The sequence below is a fragment of the Rhipicephalus sanguineus genome, chromosome 7 (assembly GCF_013339695.2).
Source record: "Rhipicephalus sanguineus isolate Rsan-2018 chromosome 7, BIME_Rsan_1.4, whole genome shotgun sequence".
NCBI lineage: Eukaryota > Metazoa > Arthropoda > Arachnida > Ixodida > Ixodidae > Rhipicephalus > Rhipicephalus sanguineus.
Window position 1 is genome coordinate 17,102,844 of NC_051182.1, and position 8,625 is coordinate 17,111,468.

The 8,625-nt window shown below is 45.7% G+C and overlaps 1 pseudogene; it reads right to left on the minus strand.

Moving 5' to 3' along the window:
* Nucleotides 1–1,916: 1,916 nt before the first annotated feature.
* On the minus strand, nucleotides 1,917–2,983 carry LOC125759246 (uncharacterized; annotated as a pseudogene).
* Nucleotides 2,984–8,625: the final 5,642 nt, after the last annotated feature.

Sequence of the window (8,625 nt, forward strand, 5' to 3'; positions counted from 1 at the left end):
AGTGTGACTTTTCCTTGATTGTGTAAAGGTTTTTTTAGTACTGACATTTTATGAGCGTGAAGTCTTCGTGATTTGAGATGGTATTTAATAATATATGTTCCCAAATAAACATGGTTTGAAGTTTAGCGCTTGTGGTGTCTACGACTCTGTTTCTTGCCTCGGTTTGTTGTGCGCTACTCATTCGGAGTCATGAATTTTTCTGTTTCTTATTGAAGCTCCCCCGTGCCTATCAAAATATTGGGTGTATTGATGGAATGAAAGCCACTGATGAATGAAAAGCAATGATGCCAAATAGGAGTAGTGCGGGTCAGCTACCTCAGAGGTGGAAGGCAGAAGAGATGAATGTAAGGAGAAGAGCACCACGCTATCGAAGGTGATAACTCAAAATGCAGTCTTAAAAAATCTCCAAAGCTTTCTTCTGACTTTTTCTAGCATGTGAAATTCCCTCGTGCACCTGTTTTGTATTTCAATGGGAACGGGTGTTCCTCATAAAAACTGCTACGCGTGTTTTCACTCAGCGTGAGCCGCACCTACAATTTGTCGGTAGGTTGTGGAATGTTATCGACGACTGTGGTCTATTTTCTCCGCATTACGAAAAGCTGTGGACAGTGTGGAACTTATATGAACACCAGCGAGAACAAAGGAATATACGATGACGCATTTATAGGCACCGAAGATCAGGTTTATCGACGACCATGATCGCCGCGATCATCCTACTGCGAGTGTGACTTGTTTCAGCTGTGAGTGTTACTCTTGCTGGGTACAAGTACGGCCAATGAGTAACTCAAGCCTTACTATGTTTGTTCTGCTTGGTTTTTCACCGTCACATACCCGTGGTACCTGGCGATGGAGCTGGGTACGCATTTCCGGCGTATTCATAATCTTCGTCGCCTCTGATAGAAATTCATGGGCAATATTTCCTTGGTTCGCACATCAGTCCTTCGAACAGCTTGTGCTTTACTCATTGCATGAGGACGCGAAGTGCTAACATGGTGTTGCATGAGTCATCACCGACAGAAGGACGGCTTTTACCACGAACTTCACTCACGTCTTCTAGCGACACACCGAGGCAAGTCATCGCAAGACAACTGCCAACCATGTGTAAAAGAATGGTCTCACAGAGCGCCTGAATAAATTTATCGCGGACATGTATGTCGACACTGAACGCAAAAACTTACAGGCTCTCTTATGCATCCACTTCAATGGACTCGAAGGCGAAAGCCTTGTTCATCTTCGTTTTCTTCTTAGTCGATGTATTGAACGTCCCGCGCCCCTCTCCGAAAGCGTTCTGCAACTAACAAGGTTTTGCGATGCCTCCAGGATCCGAGGCATTGTAAGCTATCTGCACCTCACCTTGTTTTGCACCGACTCCCGGATCAACACGCCTTTGGCCAAGCAATGATGTCATGTGATGACGTCACCATGTGACGTCACGTTACGTGACGTCCCAGAGACATCATGATGCCTTCATTTGTTGACATTATCACGTGATGATTTTTAACACGAAAGTGTTTTATGACGGGGTCCACCAAGACTTCACTGACGTATTTCCGTCACGGAAATGACGTCGAAAAAATTTACACGATCGGATAGCAAAGAAAAAAGTTCCGTCAACGGGCATCGAACCCATGACCGCTCGGTCCGCACCAACAGATGCCGGGCACGCTATCCACTGCGCTACGGTCACTTTTTTTTTCTTTAGTTCATGGAAAGATGACCCGTTACAGCTGTGAACCACACACTACATACTTCGTCACATTAGAATTACCTTAACATTCAGAACACCCACATTGTTGCCTACTGTAAGAGGCTGTTGAAAAGTCAGGCAAACACACACAAGCGTCCAGAAGTGCAAGCCACTCCGGAACGGGCTCAAAAGTCTCAACAACACTGCGCACTTGAGCAGCTTCTTCTCGGAAGACAGACCTCGTCGATCGTGGTGCCTGTCGATCATGCGACTTTTCCGTAGCGCATAAAGTCCTAATAACATAAATAAATCATACGGTGTATGATTGGTGGGACTCTTTTTGAAAGGGAGGAACCGGATACCATGAGCTGTGATTGGAAGGTCTTTTCTAACTGTTCTCTTTAGAATGTCCCAGAAATAAAATGCGTCACGACAATGGATAAAACAATGCTCTATCGTCTCAGGTTGGTTACAGAGTCTACAATTTACAGTCCAGGGCACATATATTGCTCTTTCATTGAGCCATTTCTTCGCTGGTAGAGTGGATGTGTGCAGTTTAAGGGAAAACGTTTTCGCTGTTGGCGATATGCACATTCTACGTACACGGAATAATACATCATGGCCAGGCAAAAGCAAATATGGCAGTCGGTATACAGGTTCCGGGAAAAGGTTATTCACAAGTGCAGCGGTTAGCGTTGTTCTGTCTATATTATATAAATACTCTAATGTAAATCTGGTTTTCAGAAAGTTGACAGTATCAACAATTTCTTTTAAGAATCCCGACAACTGCGATTCCTTGGCAACATTTGTCGTGACATAAAGAAAAGGAAGATGGTAACTCAGACGGTTTTGAAGAACTGCCAAAAGAAATGGGTGACAGACGTCTTTAAGATAAAAAAATCGCAACACTAACTGTCGCACAAACAAATGCACCAGACTGAGGCCGCCCTTCTCAAGTGGAAGAAAAAGGTTGTCTCTTCTCATGGGTTCCCATGAAGAGCCCCAAATAAAACAAGCAAATATCCTGTGAAATGCTTGAATGGGCACACGAGAGCAGTGCAATACCTGCAAAACATAGACAAGCTTTGATGCAAGAAATATATTGCACGCTTTAGCTCTTGAAAAAATGGAAAGGTCTCGTCCGTGCCATGTTGACACCTTTCGACGGATATTAGTTATCGCCGACGTCCAATGTGGGCCGCTGTTACGATAGTTATCAAGACGCACACCAAGATACCGCATAGCAGTCGCATTCCAATGGATATTTGAGAACACTGAGGGAGTTTGAGCCCACATTCCCAGCCAGAATCCTCTGCTTTTATCAAAATTTATACTGGCTCCAGTGATTTCAAAGAAGCGTAAAGTAGTGTTTACTGCTTCTTGAACACTAGGTTTATCGATGCAAAAGAAGGCGATGTCGTCGGCATAAGCTAGAACTTTAATTTCCTCAGCCTCATATCGGTATCCTCTAATGCTAGAATTTAGAAGCACACTTAAACATGCTGGTTCCAGGTATATTGCAAAGAGCAAAGGCGAGAGCGGACAACCCTGGCGTACGGATGAATTTAACTCTAATATATCCGAAAGTGTGCGGTTTACAATGAGCCTTGTAGTGCACTTTTTATAACAGAGTGAAATGCCATTGTACAGTACGTCACCCAACTGCAGATGCCTTAGGAGCCTGAACAGGAAAGCATGCTGTACCTTATCAAAGGCTTTAGCGAGGTCTATTTGAAGAAGGGCTACTTGGTCCATATACCACCGATACATTCAAGGACTGACCGCGCTATATGGATATTTGTTTGTATAGAGCGGCCTCGAATTCCACATGTTTGGGCGTCACCTACGCATCTAGTGATCACTGTCTGCAGGCGATTTGTCAGCAATTTCGCAAATATTTTGTAATCGACGTTACATAATGATATAGGCCTATATCCGTTAACTCTCTTTAACGCTTCAGTGTCAGTACTTTTTGGTATTAATGTTGTATGGCCCTGATAGAAAGAAGGAGGAAGCTCACCACGTTCATAGGCCTCCTTAAAAAGTTGCTCAAGAAAAGGAACCAGAAGTTCTTGAAATTTTATGTAAAATTCCGCACTAAGGCCATATGGGCCAGGAGTTTTGTTTTTCTGCAACGTGCTTATTGCAAACATTATTTCTTCCCTAGTGATGGGCCCATCAACACTAAGTCTGTCGTCCTGTTGTAAGGGTGGCACAGGCGCAATAAAGTGGTCAGCTTTTTCTTCATAATCATCCCGAAGATCAGCCGCGGTAAATAGTTTTTTATAATACTCTTCGAATGCGGCTCTTATTTGACATGTCTCTGTGCAAATAGAACCACGTGATTCAATTCGCAATATCTGTTTAGAAAGTGCATACCGCTTTTCATCCCCAAGAGCGCTTTTTGTGGGTTCCGCATCAGTGAAACGAGTAACACGTGAACGAACCATTGCTCCTCTATATACTTCTGCATCATGTTTTTGTATCTGTGCTCGTACCGAATTTATCTCATCAACGTACAATCCCGGCTCTTGACTTTAAAATGCATGGAGCTTATGAAGTAAATCATAAAGATAACGTTTTTCAGCAGTTTTTCTATGGGTCAACTGGCATGAAATACCAATTGCCTCATACTTAACTTTCTCTTCGAACATTTCCCACTGAGCAAAAATTGGCAGCTGTCGGCATTGGTCCCAGACTCCAGATGCTTTACAAACGCGCCTTTTATATCTACCACTCTCCCGGTCAGCGAGGTGGTGTTGCCCTCTTGGAGCGGTAAAGTAATTCGTCATTACTGTGGCCTCCGCGATTAACACCTGCAACGCGTTACACGTCCGTTCAATTCGGCGCGTTTTCAATAGAAGTTAAATTTTGTCAATGCCTGAACACATCGCGAGGTGGCGACCTTAACCCAAGCATCGTAAAAGCGTCGGCCTCGCTCTAGCATCACGCTATTCCAAACCAAAAATAGGTCTGCGACGCGCGCCTGCCTCACCTGGCTGTTACACCGCATTTCTCCGCTCACGCGCTCACCCCGAGAAAAATCGCGGCTGGGGGGGGGGGGGGGGGGGCACGACGCGCTTTGCGTTTCTCTCAAGTTCGGCCGTGGTGTTCAACCACATTTTAACATGCCGCGGGTTGGCGACCAAGTTCTGCGTCCAATATGCGACGCTCTTCTGCCTATCACATACCTCGTTTTCTGATTACGCTTTCACCGTTAGCTGCTACAGCTACCACAAAGTTTTGTGCTATCATTTACCATGGACGTTAGTCCTCGGGATAGAGATGTACCACCAATCATCAAAGGGAGTGTATCCACGTTAAGCGGTGCTATAGCTGCCAGACATCAATATACATTGCGCAAACTCTCTTATATCAATGTACAGTAAACATTCAGTTACTTCTGTAAGGGCACGCTTTCCTTTCGTGTTATTCCGATTCCTATGACGGAGGGATCAACCATCTTTTTGCATCACTCGTGTGGACGCCGCCGACGGGGGATACCGACGTTGTACGGCGGTCAATTTTCGCATTTGATGAGGCATCTAAGGATTTTTCCGTGATAACTGGGACGCTTTCCTTCAGCTTACAAATTTCGTCTACAACAAGGCGGTACAAGAAACAACGGAGATCGTACTGTTCAACCTGGCTTACGGAAGGAACGACACTCAACGCCATGCTGCCAACTGTCACTCACGAAAACAATCTTGACGTCGCTGTTTATCTGCAGTGCACCGACGAGGCTTGACAACTCGCCCGCCCGCATATCAAGAAGCAGCAGAGGCATAAGCTAGCGCAGGGTTCCCCTTCAGGGGGGGGGCGAAGGTTCGTCGCAGCGCCCCCCTCCCTATTATGTCAATGTATGCGGCTGCGTTTGCGCCCCTCTTCTCGCCCCCCCCCAACAATGTATAGGTCTGACTTTGCGCCCCCCCCCCCTCTCGCCCCCTTTCCCCCCCCCCCCCTGCGCAGGCCTATGAGCAGAGGATCCACAGGCGTCACTACAAACTTCGGCGACAGCACAACTAAAACCGACTCGACAACCGTGTTTGGTTATGAACGGTGATACGGGGACGCGGACTGAGCGTAAGCTTGTGCGACGATACTTCAGGCCTTACGAGATACTATCACGTTGTGATGCTTTGAACTATGAGCTTGTGCCCGATGGGATAGCCCAATCACGATGGCGCCAGACACGACCTGAAGTCATCTACGTAGTGTGCCTGATGCAATAACATGCGCGCTGACGAACTATGGGACATATAAGCGAAAGCCTTACTTTTATCGTGCGAACGTGGCATTGAACGAAAACCGCTCAGACGACACGAAAAGACACAAAACATGTCACGTTACCTCTTAAGCCTGGCTCGTGCCGCGTTCTAAATCCTGCGCTTAATGCAGCTCCACTATTGTGAAGCATGAGGAAGTTAGTCGCACGGGAACCCGGCGATTCCCGTTCGTAGAGCTCTCACCGCTCCTTTTATCAAGCCGTCAATGACGTCAATGATTCAGGTAAGCATCCGGGGTTTCCCCGGCACGAGTAGAAACGTCTTAGGGAGATTCGCAAACTCAGTGAGAGACATGCGCGCTACTTTCTGCTGTGCTTTATCGACTTTCTGTTTGTTACGGCAGTTCAGATACGTGCCGTCGGCAGCAAATTCCGTCAGGTTGTTTTCGCCTTCAGATGTACCGACGAAGGCGCCGGAGAACCGCTGGTGGGAGGAGCAGTCATACGCTTGGCCAGGCAGTGGAACCCTCTATAGCGCTTCGCGGGTGTCAGCCGCAAGTTTCCAAAGCGTTTTAAGCAATTCTAAGTGAATTATTGTGACTACTTCCTGATTACTTCTGACAGTTATATTACTTTATACACTGTTCGCTTATTTTACCCGCTTTGGGCATTCCTAACTTTGTTTAACCCTGTGTGGACCACTTGATTGTGAGAGTGATCATGCCAAATGAGATCTACGGATGGACGTCAAGCGGGGCCCCTGAAGAACCACGCACCTAAACATTTCATCTTAAACTCGATTACAGCGCAACACTAGAAAAGGACAAGAAGAAGGAAACGAACAACACGCCGGTGACTCTCGACTGATACTTTATTGAAAAATTGTGAACATATATATGTAGCAAGTGCATCACCCGTGACATGCGCAAGGCACAAAGAAACATCAAGACAGTATCGTGAAAATTATAGACAATCAAGATCGGCACAGGTAACTAAATTCCTTCTCACGAAGAGCGACTGGCGGTTCACTGGTACAATTCTTGTCTCTAATCGTTATATTGTAGGCCTGAGGGATTTCTCTCGTCAATTGGTTCGCGTGCTTAAAAATGACGGTGCTTTTGTTAAATATGGGACGACAACCACATGACCTGCGATGAAGTCGTGCAGCCCCTTGGAGTGATAGCTCATGCTTTCTTAGTCGAACATTCGCACAACGTTTCCTTTGCCCCACGTACTCTCTACCGCAAGACAATCGAATGACATACGCAGCTTGTTTAACACATGCGATGTACTTGTTCTCATGATTAACAATGCACTTGCCCTTTACCTGCTTATCCTCCAGGGCATTGTCAATAATCGGGCAGATGCGGCGCATATTATGTTTCGTAGAAAAGCAAACATCGACGCCGTACCTGAGCCTATGTTCTTCAGCCCATGCCCCAAACGGTGTACGTAAGGAAATACTGCACTTTTTCTTTTGTCATCAGACTTAGTATTAAAGCTTTTGCCTTTTACGTGTTTGACGCTACGAACGATACGTTCACACAGAGACGAAATTACCACATCAGGGTAACCAGCGTCAATTAAGCGATTGGCCTGGTCATGAAAGGCAGGTTGGGACATGTGCAAGCACGATTTTTCCAGAGACGCGTTTAGGATGGCCTTCGCAATGACCCTTTTAACCATATTGGAATGGCCTGATTTGTAGTTTTGGATGGGCTTAACAGACCGGGGACATTTACCAAAGGTCATTCTTTGGTCCAGAAACTGTCATTCGTTATTTTTTGGGACATCGTAAGTACGTGCGAGGCCCATACCGTGCTGCCTTAATAACGTGATAATTTCATCTACACCCTCGAGGTAAATGTCAGGATTGCAAAATACAACGAAATCATCACCATAGCGGGAAACTCCTCTGCAAAGCTTAGCAAGGTGACCCTCTAGTTGTCTCTCCATATAGCCTAAAACAATGTCACTGATGATAGGAGCCACGCATGACCCTATGCACACCCCGGATTTTTGTACATCAGACCCCTTCGTCATGAAACAAAAGTACTCCCTAAGTAAAACGAAAGAAGTTGAAGAAGGGCTTCTAATCAAATCCGACAACCATAAATGAAAGCTTCGTCATCATTGTCATGCACTATGCAGTCTTTAAAGCATTTCATAACCTTTTATAAACACATATATATACGTCTCACAATTTTTCAATAAAGTATCAGTTCAGAGTCAGGGCCGTGTTGTTCGTTTCCTTCTTTTGTCCTTGTCTAGTGTTGCGCTGTAACCGAGTTTAAAGGGACTGTCTACCGCTCAGAAAAATATTTCTGATTGTGGTGAAAATGAGAAGATCGTTCGTCACATCGGTGGCAACGAGCATGCTTTTGCCCCATAAAAAAGGAATTATATTTTTATTTTAATGTTGAAAATGGTGAAAGAATTACCGCTAGCGTCACCCAACGGCGATGTGGTTCAATCGACTGGTATGACAAGAAATCCTCGCAGGTAGACTAATTTTGCCTAAACACAAACACGTATAACTTGAAACTGTATTTTACGCACTTGAGGCACCTTTCGCTTGCGTCAGATAGTTTTCTTGCTTTTTTTTCTCACGCATCCAAAAGGGCGCCCGGTGGCGCTGCTTGCGGCGCCGTCTTCGATTTCGTTTGCTTCAACTCATGCGCTATGCCATGCGGCTGTCCGCGCAGGTCGTACT